Here is a 17045-nt window from a genome sequence, read left to right as displayed (position 1 = left end):
GCGCTCCTTCCACTGCTCCTTCCTAGTCCTTGCTCCAGGATTCTGAGGAACCAAGGGATTTCACCCTGCACTCCGGGATTCACCAGAAAGTTCTGGAATCCCCCCAGCCTGTCTGCCTCTGTGCCTGTTTTGATCTGACTTCCAAGTATGTGGCTTTGGGAAAATCTTACTAATATACACTCATTCATTATTTAAAGATTGTCACTGTTCCTTCAGGAAGGGTAAGCATGATTAAAAGATGGGATTTTTCCACAGGGCACAGCAGAAAAGCTAGGGCTCCTGCATTTTTTAGCTGTTTTGGCCAAGCCTTGTTACATAATTTAAAGTCTGTGACTTATTTAGATTTAATTAGCCAGAGGAGCAGCAGCTGCAGGTTCATTAGTCAGTATTTATTAAGCACCCTCAGAGGGCTTGGTCGCTCTTAAGAGCAAAGTGGAGGATCAGCTTTGGCCTTGCAAATTTCCTGCACTTAAAGAGGGGATTCCAGGCAATGTCAGGAGCCAGATAGTTTTGTTTTTTAAGGATGGCAAAGGGATGGCATCAAAAGACCTGGAGTCCTGGAACAAATCTCTACCTACGACCTTCCCCTTGGCCATGAGTGGGTGATGTTAGCCACCATACAGGACTATAGTGACACCCCACATGATAGTGGGGGGTGCAAGCTATGGTAAATGCAGAGCTTCACAAAAGTATTCCTAAGAGGTAACAGTGTGTGGTGATACCCTCCCGATTTCAAGAACTGGTAGTGGAAAGGATGGACACTGGATCCAGGCCCAGTACAAAAAAAACAATGCAGAGTCCCCAAAACTAGTAATAGTTTTTGAATTCTTAAGAATTTTAAGGCAGCAACAGCAGAGCCTGAATCCAAGAGTGGACACCACCTCCCCCATCTCCTTTGTCCCTCCTAAGCACAGGGTCAGGGGCCTCCACCCAGGTGGATATCCCGTGAGGCTAACCCTAGAGGTGAATGAGATCCTCTGGGTGGGGCTTTGGGACCCCATGAGTCCCACTCTAAAAGAGACTTGGCTGGTTTATCACCAGAGGGAAGGGAGCAGATTCCATCTTGAAAGGGAGTGGGGGCCACTGAAGCAGGCCTAGGGGTGGAGGATGCTATGCCTAGTGGTCTCTGGGAGAGGAAGGGCCCCTCCCAGACAAAATGGGCCCCTAATGCCTCTCCAGCTCTGGAAGCAGAGTCCAACTGAACAGGAGGCACCTTTCAGCATGCAGGGCACGTTCCAGGCTTGCAGCTGCTAATCACTGGGTTAACAGAAGCCTTAAGTTCTCTGACTCAGTGACAGTTCCCTCCTGGATTCTGCCCTCCACACCCTTCAGCGGATCATTTTTCTCTAGACTAGAAAATCCCCTAATAGGAGAATACAGCTACACTTTTTACCCCCATGAGCCTCATTTATATCAAATGACACAGTCACTTTGCCTCAAACATTTCATCAAAGGAGCCTTTGTAAGGCCCTGGGGCAGAAAGCAGGCCTTGGAAGAGGGCCACCAGGGAGCCTCGCAGAAAGTGCTGAGCAAGGGAACCCTGAGCAGAGGAGGCAGGGCGGGGTGTCTCCTCAGCTTCCCTCCTCCCCAGAAAGGGCCCAGGGCCTTGGCACCCTCTCACGGAGCCGCTTTCCTCCCCCTGGCACCTAGCTCTGAGCAGCTGAATGTGGCTGCAAGGACCCCCTCCCCCAGTGCCAGGAAGCAACAAGGAGTCCAGGGAGCTCAGTCAGTGCTTGAGGAACAAAGGAATGAACAATGAACAAACGGATGCAAGAGGCGACCTGAGCCTGAGGGGAGGGTTACTTTGAGGGCTTCCTGGAGAGGAGGCGCACATGTTTACCCAATACCTGTGTGTGCTCTGCCCTGCCCCGTGCACTCTGTCATCTCTCTTCACCCACGACGATCCCCATTACCAGCTCCACTTTGCAGATGTGAAACCAGCTCTGAGAGGCTCAGGGCTGCCTGAACTTATTCAGCCAGGGGGAATCATGGGAAACCAAGTGTAGTGAGGAACTGAAGGATGATTTAAAGAACTACGAACTGTCTCGTCTACTTGGGTTTGTGGGTAAAGATTGAGAGCTTCCCTGACCACACATGAAGGGCACTGCCACTGTATTTCGGTGTTGTGTGTTCCTGTGTGTGTACACCCAGGGGCAACAGCTTCAAAGCTATTTGATTTAAAAGCCATTTTAGTCTATCCATTCTCTCATTTCCTTCCACCAAAGGCTGTGGAGGGATTGTCTTTGAGAGAGGACAAGGATATAAACCTCATTTGCTGGCGGACCTGTTCCACACACCTGCCATTTTCCTGAGTCGCAGGTAGGAGATGCAACTGAAATCTGGATAGCTTTTCTGGATCCTGCCCAACATCCTCCAATGGGTCCTCAAATCAGGCAAATGGGTCTGCATCTGGCAGCCTTGTATCTTCCCATTGGAAGCAGCCATGCCCACCTCTCTTTCTAAAGACCTGGATGCTAACATGAGAATTTGAAAAACGAGGCAGCTAGTTGGACTCAGAGAAATCGTACAGCTCGCTCTCACTGACTTTCCGTTCCCAGCGATTTCTGTATCCTCACTTACACAAAGCCCCTGGTATCAGAGCTGGCATGAGTGGTTCCTAGAAAACAATGGAAGATTCTGGAAGCACAGCAAAGTACAAAAAGCTCATTGCTATCAAGCTAACTTCAGAAGAATCCAGATGACTGCCCTGAGCAAACCACAGGCGGCAGGACAGCTCTAATTCTCCAGACAGATCAGGAAGAGCAGAGGTCAGAAACTGGGCTGGCAGGAGTGTCCAGCTGGTCTAGTAAAAGAGGAAGACCATCCTGGTGTCCCTAACAGGAAACCATGACCTGGTGAGGAAGCCCCCACTCTACCTGTTTTCACCTTGCGAGGATGCAGGCCCAGTGTCCAGATGTTCAGTAGCCAGGATTCCATTCTTGTTATGTGATAAGCTGCTGGTTTTTAACTGTTGGTGCCATTTTTTTTTTAAGATTTATTTATTTATACAAAAACCAGAGCACAGACCAGATGCGCGGGAGGGTGAGAGGATTCACCAGAGGCAGAGCGGGGAACAGAACAGGCAGACTGACGAAATACACTGCTGAGGGGAGCAGCGGGCGAGACAGGAGAGGTCTGCTGCACCATCTGAGATGCTCACCGTCCTGCCAGGATCGAACCGGCGCTGCAGAGGCTGCGGACAGCCTCACAGTGCTGCGCTCAACCATCTGCGCCACCAGGGAAGGCCCTATTGGTGCCATTTTTTTAGCCATACTGTGGACCCAGTGAAAGTCTGTGGTCTGCTGCCTCACAATCTCTGAACTTGAGATGTTATTTCCTTGATGATAGAGTCTCAGTTTCACTCAGATACGCTGAGGGGTTTCTTTAAACAGAAAACACTCCAAGTATAAAAATAGAATGTGATTCACTCCTGCACGGTGTTGAAGCACAGAAGCAGCAGCGAAGGATGCTTCTTCCTCCACAAATTGCCTCACCTTGAGGTGTTTCAAGAGACAGATCTCTTAATGCATTTCAAATCAGGTTAGAGTGGCAAAAATCTAATTTTCATACAACTTCTTCAAAGATGATGAGGATTTGGCTCAAGCCTGCATCAGGACTACAGAAGCATCAAGGTAGGGTCCTGAAAGCAGGGAGATGAGGTGGGAGAACCTGTTAGGTTAGAGGAGAGGTAGGAGAACATGTTAGGTTAGGTTAGGTTAGAGACAAACAGAGGGTGAGACTAGGGTCCAGGTTGAGTGGTGTGGGGAGAGGCTGGCAACAGCTCTATAAAGTTGGTCAGATTTGTGGTGGGGCCTGGGCACCGACTGGAGTGAGCCAGAGGGGAAGAGGAAGAGAGAGCATTGCTAGTTGCCATGGCAACAAAGGAATAAGAAAAGGGGGAGAGAATGAGGGGGATCTCTGAGAAGAGCTATGTTTTTATCCCTGCCTACAAACAGCTCTCTCCTCTCCAAGCAGCATCTTGTCTGTACCTCCTTGCCTCCTCTGAATCAGCCCACCTGACTCTGCTCCTCCCTGGCACAGATGAATCACTATGAAATCACACCAAGGACATTTGGATCCTACACATGAGTGGGATGTATCAGTTCCTACTTAGTATGCCCCAGGATCCCCAAAGGCCTCTTGAATTGAAGATCTTTCTCCACTGCCATAAAGTCCGTTATTCTACTGTTAGGGAAAAATTTCTTCGACTAAGGATTTAAATTTCTTGGACTAAGGATTTATTCAATTACAAACCTCACTATAAAAGGTACCATCTTGGGGGCCTCTCTGGTGGTGCAAGAGGTTAAGAAGCAACCTATGAAGCTATCTACAGCCACTGCAGCTCGAGTTCGATTCCCGGCCAGGGAGTTACCCACATGGCGCAGCAGACCTCTCCTGATTCGCCCGCTGCTCCCCTCAGCAGTATATCTCAGTCAATCTGCCTGTTCTGTTCCCCGCTCTGTCTCATGTGAATCCTCTCACCCCCTGCACCTCTGGCCTATGCCCCAGTTTTTGTATGCATAAATAAATCTTTAAAAAAGAAAAAAAGGTACCATCTTGGTTATTAATTTGTAGAATCTCACAACATGTGGCAGGGATGTCAGCTTCAGCCTAGGAATACCCACTGGTCATAGGTGATAAATTGAAAGAGTAGCTCCCAGACAGCCCAGTTCATGGGATGGATCCAGTGATATGTGCTACGTATGTCCAGCATTATTTTCCCCTTAATTTCCTTTTGGAGAAAAATCTGTTCCTCAATCTTTATCCTTGATGTTCATGTGGGCTGACTCAGTTAAGGGTGGGCCCAGGACCCAGACCTGGCCAATCTGAGCATTCCATCTTCTGGCCAAAATGATTAGTTTGTGGGCACGTGCCCCAAGCTGACCAGTGAGTCTCCAGCCTAGGAGTTTTGCTGGAGTTCCTGGGGAAGATAAATTCTCTTTCCACTAGATAATAAGGTAGAATATAGGCCCGGAATTTCTGGTGGCCATCTGTGCCACTGAAGAAAGCCTGCCTGAAAATAAAGTCCATAGAGAGAAAAGCAGAGACAAGAAGAGATGAGGAAAAACAGATAGTAAGGGGGGGGGGGCGCGGGGAGGGAGGGAGGAAAAGGTGAAAGAATGAAGCCTTGTTGGCATGATTTGAGCCCTTGGATCCACCTGAAAGAGGAGACATCACTAAGCTTTTCAGCTACTATAAACTTTGATTTGAATTGGGTTTCTGTCACGTGGGATCAAGAGTTTTAAATCAGGCAAGGGCTTTTCCATTTGGCCAACAGGAAGATTTCTATAAGTTGGAACCTGGGCTCAGCAATTGCTAACAGGAGATATCATGGCATTTGCTCCCATCCTTGGAGAAAGATGGGATGGGCCCTAGACAAGGGAGTTTGAGAGACCTGGGTAGAAGTGGGGCTACTGGGTTACAAGTGAGAGCCACCAAGTGGCTCTCGAAGGAAAAATTCCTTCTCGAAGGAAAAATTCCTGTCCTAGCACTGTGAGGGGTGGAGTCCTTGGTGACAATGCCAAGAGAAGTGATGGCAGGAAAGATGCCCACAGAAACACCACAGACAGATGTGGCATTGCCAACATGGAGAGCACAGTGCTCACAAGGAGGTCCATGAAAAGCCCAGGAGAGATCGGAAGCACAAGACCAAATGGTGTTCTCAAGGGAAGGGAGATGGGAGGCAGGAAAATGGGTGAGGGGCTCCTTTGCTTGGTAGAAGATGAAAACTAGAATTTGGGGGCATTCATGGGCATCGCACGATAGTGCTCTACGTGTGAAATCTATATAACATTCTAAAACAATGTTACTTCAATAAAGATTTCTTTTACATCAAGGCAATGAATCACTTGACCCTGTTTTAAGTATGAATAATGCCTATTTTAGGGATGAATGGATAATTTTTTCTTTAGTAAAAAGTATAGGAGCATCCCAAATGTCCATCAAGTAGAGGGCAGATAAATAAAATGTGGGATATCCACACCTTTGTGTGACTATCACAAGGAATAAAGAATTGACACTTGCTACAACACATGTGAACCTCAAACACATCGTGTTGAGTGAAATAAGCCAAGCACAGAGGATCAATTAAATGGAACTGCATTTGTGCGAAATGTCCAGGATAGGGAAATCTCTAGTGACTGTGAATTAGTGGTTAAGGCTGGAAGAAGAAAAAGGGATTGGGGACGATAACTAAGGGTGCAGGGTGTCCTTTAGGGTGGTGAGATGTTCTAAAATTGATGTTGGTGATGGTTAGAAAGTTCCAAATATTCTAAAAGTCATTGACTTGTATACTTTAAATGGATGGATTTTATGGTATATGAATTATATCTCAATGAAGTTGTTGCCATCAAATGGCTCTTGAGGGGCCTCCCTGGTGGTGCAAGCACTGCACTGTGAAGCAATCTGCAGCCTTTGCAGCACAAGTTCGATTCCTAGCTGGCCAGGGAGCATGACGCAGCAGACCTCTCCTGACTAGCCTGCTGCTCCCCTCAGCAGTGTACTTAGGTCAATCTGCCTGTTCTGTTCCCCATTCTGCCTCTGGTGAATCCTCTCACACACACACCCCCAACCCCGCACCTCTGGCCTGTATGACAGCTCATGTATGCATAAATAAATCTTTAAAAAAAAGCAAAAACAGGCTCTTGAGGCTTCTATTCAGTCTGCATGTAGTGGGGGCAAGGGCTGGGGTGGCCTCCAGTGGCCCAGGCCACATGGTGCATCTCCTCTGGATGCCCGTGTTGCCCTTGCACCTGCCAGCCTATTCCAGCCTCACCCTACCCCCTGGGGACAAGTGGATGTGGCCACAGGCCTTCTTCCTAGTCTACACTGTGAGTATACAGGACCTAAACTCCTTGCCCAGAAAGCTCTGAATCTGTTTCTGGAGCCTGCAGGCCTTTGCCCCAAGTCCATTCTTTCCAGGGCAGACTGAATTGGTGGTGAGCCTACAAGGGCTGTGACTGGAGGTGGTGGATATGTAAGCTGGGATGCCCACATCAGGGAGAGCAGGTGATCGGCCATGTATGAGTACAGGTTGAGGGGAGGCCTGGAGTCAGCTCTCCCCACAATCGCCATGCCCCAAGTGGTCATGGTAATCTAAAGAGTAGGAGAAGTCTCAATTAAACTTGCCCTTCCAGGTCATTCTGAAGTTATTTTTGTCAAGATTGTCAGCCATAATATTACATTGTTAACGTGCTTTATACCCATAACATGGTTTTTGGAGGTCCATTTGTTCTCTTGTTCTGGACCCCTACAAATGCTAGGATCTACTGGAAGATGCTACATTTAAAAGAAAGATTTATCAGAGCTTTTCTGTCTGGTGTGAGGTTTTCCTGGGCTGCATTTACTGCATTTAAGGATTCCTTGCTCCAGTCTAAAGAGAAGGTTGACACGTGTCTGCCTACACCTTGAAGTTTCATGGTTTCTCTCAATCATGTCTTCTCAGCTGAGCCCACTGATTAGGCATGAAAGGAAGTGCAGCTGGAGTCTGGGGTGGTTCTGTGAGCCAAAGTAAAAAATTGTGTTTGTCTGGCTCTCTTGGTTTTTAAGACATAATGAAATAGAGTCTAATTAGCAGGGAATTCTAGTAGAGATGCAAGAGAAACATCTCAGAACTGAGCTGGGAGCAGACCAGAGAGTATATTTATTCATCCTGCTACATCTATCCTGAGGGTCAGAAACCCTGGGGGGATCCTGTGCTAATGTCTTTGGGGTAGAAACGTGCCAGACATGTGGTCTCTGTCCTTCAAGAAGTCTTCTGGTTGAAGAAATAACACTGACTCTGAAGACATTATAACTATGTAAAATAACACAATATAATTTAGTTGTGACAGAAAATGTTCTCAAGAGTAGATTTCATCAGGTTCAGAGTTTCTCCATTTCAGCAATGTTGACATTTGGGTGGATAATTTTTGCTGGGATGGTGTGGGGATGGGAGTGGGGGGCACTTATCCTCTGCATTGTAGGATGTTCATCAGCATTGATGGCCTCTACCCCCTAATTTGCCAGTACCAGTTTTCCTGTCCCTGCTGTGATAATAAAAGTAACCCCAGACACTGCCAAATGTCCCCGGGTTGAGGACCTCAGGTCTTAGGCCCCAGGATGAGGCGAAATGTCTCCCTTCCCTGCTAAATGGCCCCTGATTGAGAACCACTGCTCTGGTGTCATCTCATAATCTCCAGTGTGATTCACCCTACAGTCTCAAAGTACTGTGGGAGGGAAGCCTGAAAAAAGGGGATGATTATGGCTGGAAGAGCCTGGCTTCTTAGAGGAGGAGGCAGCACCTGAACCAAGCCTGGGCCTCAGAGGCTGGATAGGATGTAGCAAATCTAGCCAGAAGGCAGGGGAATCTAGCACTGCAGGCAGGGAAAACTTCATAGGCAGAAAGGCTGGAAGAAGCACAGTACCCTGCTGGACTGGGCAATGCCAGAATGTGGCCAAATAAGGGAACAAGTGGGTGCTGAAATGCAGCCCTCCTTCCCCTGGCCAAACCATGCCCCTTGGCACTGGGCTGTGGTCAGTCTGTGGAAAGGGAGCCTTTCTCTTAGTTCAAAGGTCTCTTGTGCAAACCCTATCGGCTCCTGATGCCGCATCTGCCCAGAAAGGGCCTTTTTCTAATGACACAAGATGTGACAGAGGCCAGCCAAGGCCCCACAAAGGAGCACTCCCTGGGATGGAGAGGAGAGGCCAGGCAGCAAAGGAGCCAGCACTCTGCATGTTGGGTCCGAGGGGGACTCTGGCTTTCTATAGCCCAGTTGGCTCCACTCTGCTCCTCTCTACCCTGCCCTGCAAAGACCCCACATAGAAGAATGAGAAGGAAGGTCTTCCAAAAGCTCAATGCAGTTTGAACCAAAAGGATAAGCCTGGGTCTAGGAAAAGGGTCTGGGTCAGGAGACAGACAGCAGCCAGTGAGCCTGGGGTTCAGATCCCAAATTTTTTGCCATAGTGCATTGGCTTCTACCCCTCCAGAGAGGCCCTGCAGAGGCCGTTGCCCTGAGGGAGGTGATCCTCTGTCCAGAGCACCTTCCCTCCTGCCAAGAGTTCCTCAGAGCCTGCAGGAACCCCTCCCTTCATTACCTTCCCTCCCTTTGTTCATTGATCCAGCAATCTTAGGTCCACGTGCTCTTTGGGATACTTGGAGAAGACTGCATGGGGTACAGACTTTGATGTGAGTCATTTGAGGTTCCTCCCACGAATCCTCTGTTTCCACAAACCAGGTTTCATCCCAGGATCTGTGCAAGCATGTGGACAAGAGATTGCACTGGTTTTCCTTCCTACTTCCCATTTCACAATCACCCACTCCCACCACAAAAGAAAGATACACATTTTACCTTCCCCAAATTTTACCATAGTGCATTGGCTTGGGGGTGGGGGGAATTATGCTACAACAAAGCAGCTACAGAAATCCTGGGATCCGTGTTGAGAAAAGCAGTGACTAATTGGGCAAATTAACCAGCTTCCAATTATCTTCTTTCATTCAAAGTAAAGGAGAATCTATTCTTCTTTTTGTCAGCTGATAGATTTTTTAATGATCTACCCATATGACCTTTGGCACATAACTCAAGAGGAGTTTATAAAATAAAGTGACATCGCTATAATAAAACTTCTGACATTCCTTTGTACTTATATATGTGGAAAGGTTCCTGAGCTATCTCTTGCATCTATTTGAAAAAAAAAAAAAAAAAAAAACCAGATGCAGAATTAATGCTGACCCTTGACCCCATCTAGCAATAAGAATATTTATCCATGGATATATGAACTAATTGGGGTGGGGAGAAGAAAAGCTTCATCTCATTAGCAGAAGCATTTCCAACTCAACTGTGCATTCTTGATGCTTTCTTAGTATCTATTAAAATTTCTAATAGCATTTGTTTTGATTAATTTTGTTCTAGTCGTCATAGTACAAATGTCCAGACAAAATATCCTCTAACATTTAAAGCCTATGGTTACAGGAAATTTCAAAAATACATTCATTTTACATATGTAGCCTTGGTGGAGAGATGTCTGATAGGATGATTCATAAGACATTCAATTATAAAAATATATTAGGGCAAAATTCTGCAGGGGAAGTAGAATAGCAATATAAATTCAAGGAGGAAAAAAGAGATGAAATTTTCCAACTGTTAGAAAGAACTATTTCTAAAAGGATGATGGCTGGGTATCCAATCACTATAGTATTTCATTTAGAAACATTTTTCAGAGTACTGTAACAGTTTTATTTTAAAATGTCAATATTTGCATACACCAGAATGTATATCCTATGTAAGTACTTAAACTATGGCAAATTTTTGAATGTTCGCTCCTAAAAATGTGCAAGGGGATACATAGATTTTCAAAATTCTTCCAGGAGTTGCAAGAAAGGCAGTTGGAACACGACGGCCATGGAGACTTCCTAGGAGGGAGGGTGCCTGGAACCAGTGCTAATCGACAGCTTTGAATATTCTCCTGAGTCTTGGGGGTCCCAAGGGCACCCTCAAAAGGGTGGAAACGTTCTGGGTTGGTGGGATAGGGGCCAAAAAGCACCCTTTCATTCTATCAATTCTTTCAAAGGATCTCCATCCCTTTCCCGCTTCTTTTATTTTAATCATTCCTCTGAAATCCCGTTTTCTCCATCTAGGCGCCCTGGGAGGTCAGCATGACTTCTGTTCTGCACTTGTCTGCCCGGTCCCAATCAATCATTCCTTCCTGTGCCCCCACTCTTTTTGGGGGGGCGGTGCCCACTGCTTCCTCCACTTTCCTGTTGCTTTGGTTAAATCCTACCAAGCTCCCTCTCCCCTGCGGGCCATAAGTTTTCTCATCTGGGTCTCCAAGTCTCTTTCCTCAGCAATAAGATATGAATAATAAGAATTAAGCCTGGCACCGCCTGCAGCCAGAACCGACACCGGGTTGCATAGAGCCAGTATTTGCTCTTCTCACAGCTAGATGTTCTCGCTAGCGAATGGCTACAGAAGTCTGGCTTCCTGGCTGCTCCCTTCTTTTTCCCCTAAGGAGCCAAGGAGAGTTCCCAAATCCCTAGACCTCCTTTAGGTAGCTGCCACAGGGGTGGGCTCTGCGCCCTGGGGCCGGGCTGGGGGAGCCGGGAGCTATGAGGTCATGCTTGGGTCACGTGACCACGGTCGCATCTGTCATCCACCGTACAATTAGTAAGACAGTACGGGGCGGGCGGGCTTGTGACATTCAAACCAGTTCTCTCTTCCTCCTCCCTCACCAGTGCGCTGGCCCCTTTCACACCAAGGGACCGTCTAAAAAGACTAGGACCCTGAGGCATCAGCCCCCAATGCTGGCAGAGAGAAAAAGTTCAAGACTGTCTTCTTGCAGCTGCAGTTTGAAAATCAGGCTTTAACCCAGTTCTTTAAAATCTGTTTCTGCTAAAGCAATTGGCTTAGATATTAAGGAGGATTTTTTTTTAATCGTCATATGTTTTAACCCACGATTCCAGTTATGGGAGTCTTGCCTTTGGCAATAATCCAAACTGGGGCAAAGGTTTAGGTACACAAAATCTACTGTCTTCTTATTGAAACTAACAAAATAGATGATGAATTTGAGTCAATTAGGGTATAAAAGAACAATGTGTTCAAGCAGTAATTTAAAATGGTGATTTCCAAGAATTTTTCATGATATAGAAAATGCATGAAAGATGACAATGTTATTTATTGTTGACAGTAGTATTTGTTGAGCACTACTATGTGTTGGGCATCCTCTTAAATGTTTTCTATGAAGACAGACTATTATCCTTCTAAAAATTGTACCTAGAGAAGGAACTGACCTAAAGTTTAGTAGCTAATCAAATGTGAAAATTAACACTAGAGTCGCAGAGGGAGGATTTGAACTCAGGAAATCTGAGTCTAGAATCCAGTCTCTTAACTCCTATGCTCTTAACTGCCTATACAGGTATCCAAATTAGACCACTCAAGATTCTCAGAGCTGGTCTCTTCAAGATGCCTACTCTGACAGGCAGTGTTTTGAGCTAACAGCAATGAAATCCCTCAGGCTGAAAGAAGCTTCTGTCTTTGCATAATAAACCCTTTGCCCTTCCCTAATCAAAGACGACATTATCACGTCCTACTTCTGCCCTTTTCCTGATGGAAGAAGTAATCACTGCCCCCTTTTTTGACCTAGCAGAATGTGGTTTGAGGGGGTCTTAACCACTTGTATGTTTATCAGTGAACATGTCCTCTCTCAGATCTCATCTTTACTCTCAGAGAGTAAGGCAACCTCTTGTCTGTCATGTAAATTACCTTCCCCACCCCCTTGATGCCCCAGGCCCCTAAACACAGAATAATTATACCAGATCCACTCTGTTATTCTTTTTTAAAAAAGTAGAATTTACAACCATGTCAATTCTCCAAGCATATGTTATTAAATTTGGGGATTTTTCTCCTACTAATCTGTCTGATGTTAATTTGTTCATCTGTCCGGTCTTAGAAAAATCCTGATATGGTGGGAAAATTTCCCCATCAGGCCAGTGACCCTTATACACACAGTATGTGCATGGAAAAGGATGGAGGACAGATGTCCACATTTCCGCAGTGGTCTCTCTTACTGATTCCATTACCAGTGACTTAAATTTTCTTTATACCATCCTGGATCTTTAAATTTGTCTACAGTGTGTGTGAATTAATTTAACAAGAAGACAAAAATGTTAAACACAGATTGATCCCACTAAAACTATTTACTGGGCCTCCCCGGTGGCGCAGCGGTTGAGCGCTGGGTTGTGAAGCTGCCCGCCGCCTCTGTGGCGCCAGTTCGATCCCCGGCTGCTCCCCGGCCACCAGAGGAGGGTCCCGCATGGCGCATAGACCTCTCCTGCCGCCCGCTGCTCCCCTCAGCAGTGTACTTCGGTCCTTCTGCCTGCTCTGCTCCCCGCTCTGGCTCTGGTGAATTCTCTCACCCTCCGGAGCGTCTGACTGTACCCAGTGCATGTATAAACAAAACAAACAAACAAACAAAGAAATAAAAAAACATGCCTCTACATTAAAAAAAAAAAAAACTATTTACTAATTACAGCATATTTATTAGAATGAATGAAAACCTAACAATAGTTTGAATGTCAATTTGAGTAGTTTTGGAGCAAATATAACTATAATCTTCTATTACTTGTATAAAAACAAAAATAATTTTCATGGAGTTAAGTCTGTGTATCAAAATTAGCATGGAACATATAGGAATCTCTTTTGTCTTTGTTTGATCTCACTTCATTGCTACGGCTCCCCAATAAAAATAGGTATTTGCTTTCTCATTTTGTCAACAGGAAAGTAAAAGCATGGTAAGATGAGTTCCTTATAGCAAACTAGCAAATGAATGGCAACTCTGAGGCCAGAACCTAGGCCTTCAATCTTTTATCCTAGGGCTCTCTCCTATAAAGCACACTGATTCCTTTATGTAAAGGGCTGCATGGCACTGCCTGCAGAATATAAACTACCATCTGTTATTAAGAACCAACCCTGAGATCCAAGTGTGGATTCTCTCCAATGCGAGAGAGCCACAAGGAAGGAAGTGTGCCCTAGTTATGTTCTTTGTCTTCAGAGTGGGAACGCCCTAAGGCCCACCACCCTGCAAACCTGTCCACCCATACCCAAACACACAGTCACCCTTGTCCCCAAATGCAGCCTCTTTGGAAACATGCCTTGCCCTCTGATGGAGGAGAGGCCAATAGACTTACAATTTACTGTTCCTGAAACCCCCATACACTTTAGGGTACAAGCCTGCCCACAGCCTCCATGGGAGGAACAGGGACGCCAGGCCAGTATTGATCTATGGCCAGCTGCAAACCAGGTAGGCACCAGTGAAGCAAGCCTGGAAAGAAATCAGAAGAGGCCAAAGTCATGGATAATAGGTTAAACCAGTAATAAGAAGCTGGGGGAGCTGAGCCACCCCAGGGAACTTGAGCCCTTGTCTGACTACAGAGGGAGCTGTGACTTACTAGGGTCAAACAACAGCCAACGATAGTAGGAATGAGCCCATGGTGAAGCCCAAAGGAATGAGCCAAAGGTGAACCATGACTCCTTCAAAAAATACCCAGTGCCACCCCTGCTTACCAGATCTTTCTATTCTATGGGGCCAGAGCCAATATCCTATGTCCAGTTCCACCCCCTTTGGGTACGAGGTGACTCCCATTGCTCAAAGAAGGAAAAATCTGGGAAGTCACAGGCAAGAAGGCCATTTCCTCACAGGGTAATAAACCCAAACTCCAAGGACATGAAACAAATCGGTAGACCAAGAGTCCCAGGGCATGTCCAAGTCCAAAGATTGCAGAGTCCGGTGGGAGAAAGTTTCTAGAAGGGGGGGGAAAGTCAGGGCTTGAGTGCCCTAAAAAGATGAGCAGGGCACAAAGAGCTAAGAGAACATCAGAAGTTTCCCTGGGTCTGGGAATTGCACAAAAAGTTAAGAGGAGGAGCTCAGCCCAGGTTTACCAATCCTGTTGGCAGGGGAGGGTCCCTAATAAGGAGAACAGGAGGTGAAAATGTTTGGATAGGATGATTTCTTTAAATGATGCATCTAAATTTTTGTTCCCACCTTGGGTGAAACCATGGAATACCTGAATGTTAGCAGCTCCTGCTACTGAAGACAAAGGTACAAGAAAAGGTGATGTTGTTGGCCACAAATGCTATTTACAGAGGGCTTCTGGGGGTTGGTGGCAAGTGTCATGTACAAAGTCCATTAGTCTGAGTTGGCTGATGACTGGGATTGCTTTCTATTTCTGAGGGGGAGAGGGATCTCCTTTTAGCAAAGGAGAGGCATGCTATGTTCCTGGTATCCATCAAAGAAATTGCCACAAAGGGCCCTCCTGCTGGTGCAGGTGGTTAAGCACAGCTATCTCCCTGTGAAGCTATCTGCAGCCTCAGCAGCATGAGTTCAATACCTGGCCATCTCCTGCCAGCCAGGGAGCTGCCCACATGGCGCAGCAGATATCTCCTGTCTAGCCTGCTTCTCCCCTCAGCAGTGTGTTTTAGTCGGTCTGCCTGTTCTGTTCCCAATTCTGTGTCTGGTGAATCCTCTCACTGCAGCCCCACCGCACTTCTGGCCTACATCCCAGTTATTGTATGCATAAATAAATAAATCCTTAAAAAAAAGAAAGAAAGAAAGGAAGAAATTGCCACAAAGTAAAATGAGGTCAGGCCCCTTTCTTGCTTACAAGCCCTCAGGGGCTTCCCATTGTTCTGAAAATAAATCCAGATACCTTAAATGCTACCAGTGAGACCCAGTATGATCTGGCCCTGCCCCTTCCCTTGCCCCTTCAGTTAGGGAAACCTCTCTGACCTTCAAGCCCAGCTACATCTTCCTTACACCTGTGGTTCTAGCTACTCAGAACACCCTCCCCTTCTGCCGGCTCCCACCCTCGCCCTCTGCTGAGTGCATGGCTGGCTCTTAGATTCTTTTAGAAAACTGGGCCTGCTTGAGCCAGGGTCATGGGAGGCCTGGCTACACAAAGCTCTTTACTTCTCCATAGCACTGAGATCAACCCAGAACCATCCATTGTCTACTTGTTTAGTGAGTGTCCCCCTCTCCTGAGCCTGCATGTCCCCCCCCCCACACACACACACATTAGAATGCTCCTTTGTGAAACCTGGGACCTTAACTATCCAGTTCACTGCAAGTGATGCCCTGCCTGGCAGAGCTCCTAGCACTTGGTAACCATTCAGTAAATATTTGCAGAATGAATGAATGAATATGTTTGCTGATTTGGATTTAACTGCGTGAAAAACCAGGGTTTAAATTCCAAACAAGGAAGGACAAGAATTATCAAGTATTTTCTACTATTCCCCTTCTTCCAACGGAGTCCCAGCAGATCACGCTTCTACTTTCCCCTCTCTGCCTCCCTCCCTCCATCCTTCACACAGTTTCCTTGGCACTTGCTCTTTGCCCGACTCTGGACTCTAGGCCAGCTATTGTACGTTGGACCTACATTCCTCCTACTTACTCTACTCCCCAATCTGCCCCCAGTGTCCTGACCTCACAGAGAGCCCCAAGTCTTTCCCTGGGACCCCTCAAGTCAAATCCCTCATGCATTCACCCATTGACACCCCTTCTCTGTGGGCCTTTAATGTGACAGAGCCCTGAGGTGAGACACCCTGAGAAAGAAATAAGGAATTCTCCAAGAAGACACCTGTGTCTATTCACCTGCTAGTGTCTTGCTGGAGCCCAAGGTTCTGGAGCTTCTATACAGTAAGTGCATAAAATGAATGACCCCTGGCCTTTTCAGGGGAGTGTGGTAAGCTGGCCCTGGGGTGTGGCCAGGAGGATTAGCCAGGACTGCTTCTGGGGGAGCTTGGGATCCCTTTCTGCTGCATCTGCAGAAGGCAGTGACAGTTTGCTCCATGTGACGTGTGCTGTCCCGCAGGAAGGGGCGAGTGGTCCGTTTGTGCAGGAAGACCTGGGGTGCTATGAGATGAGGGTTTCTCCTATTTTCAGAGTATAGGGAGGTGGGGTGGGAGGAAGGATTGGATCTTCTCCCAGGGCTGTCAGTAACAGGCAGGATTTCAGAGATGAGGTAATGAAAGGGTACAGGGGAGAATACTGAGGCTAGCAAGGAAGAGACAAGGATGAGCATTTCCCCTCTCCTCTCCCACCTTAGCAAGAGGCTGCACATACTCCCAGAGGCATGGGGGCTAGGGCTGGGCACTGAATAGTCCTTCTGACCCACTTCCTGGGGTCCTGGGACCCCAACAGCAGAATGAAAGCCCTGTAGCATTTTCTGTAGTGCAGGTCTAGCCTTCCTGCCTTCTTTGGGGTCCGGCCATGTGATCACAGGCCAGAACCAATTCTTCCTCCTTCAAGTGACCCCACTGTTTTGCAACCATCCCAGACTGGATAGATTCACCATCTTTGATTCTACTGATTTCAAAGAGAATTTTTGAGCGCTTGGCATCATTTTCACAGGTCAGCATGAAAAACAAGCCAGCAGGGAGACAGCAATTTGAGCCCCTTAGCCTCAGGGTGATGTTGCCCTTTTATCCCCTCCCTCCTAGGCACAGGTGTGCACACTTGCACATGCACACACACCTATGCTCAGGTGTCCATAATCAGGCACACGTGCCCCACACCCA

Source organism: Talpa occidentalis, unplaced genomic scaffold (genome assembly GCF_014898055.3).
Source record: "Talpa occidentalis isolate TD23 unplaced genomic scaffold, MPIMG_talOcc4v2.1 talOcc4.5, whole genome shotgun sequence".
Classification (NCBI taxonomy): Eukaryota; Metazoa; Chordata; class Mammalia; order Eulipotyphla; family Talpidae; genus Talpa; species Talpa occidentalis.
The sequence above is the reverse complement of the archived record's forward strand: the minus strand, read 5'-3'. Positions refer to the sequence as shown.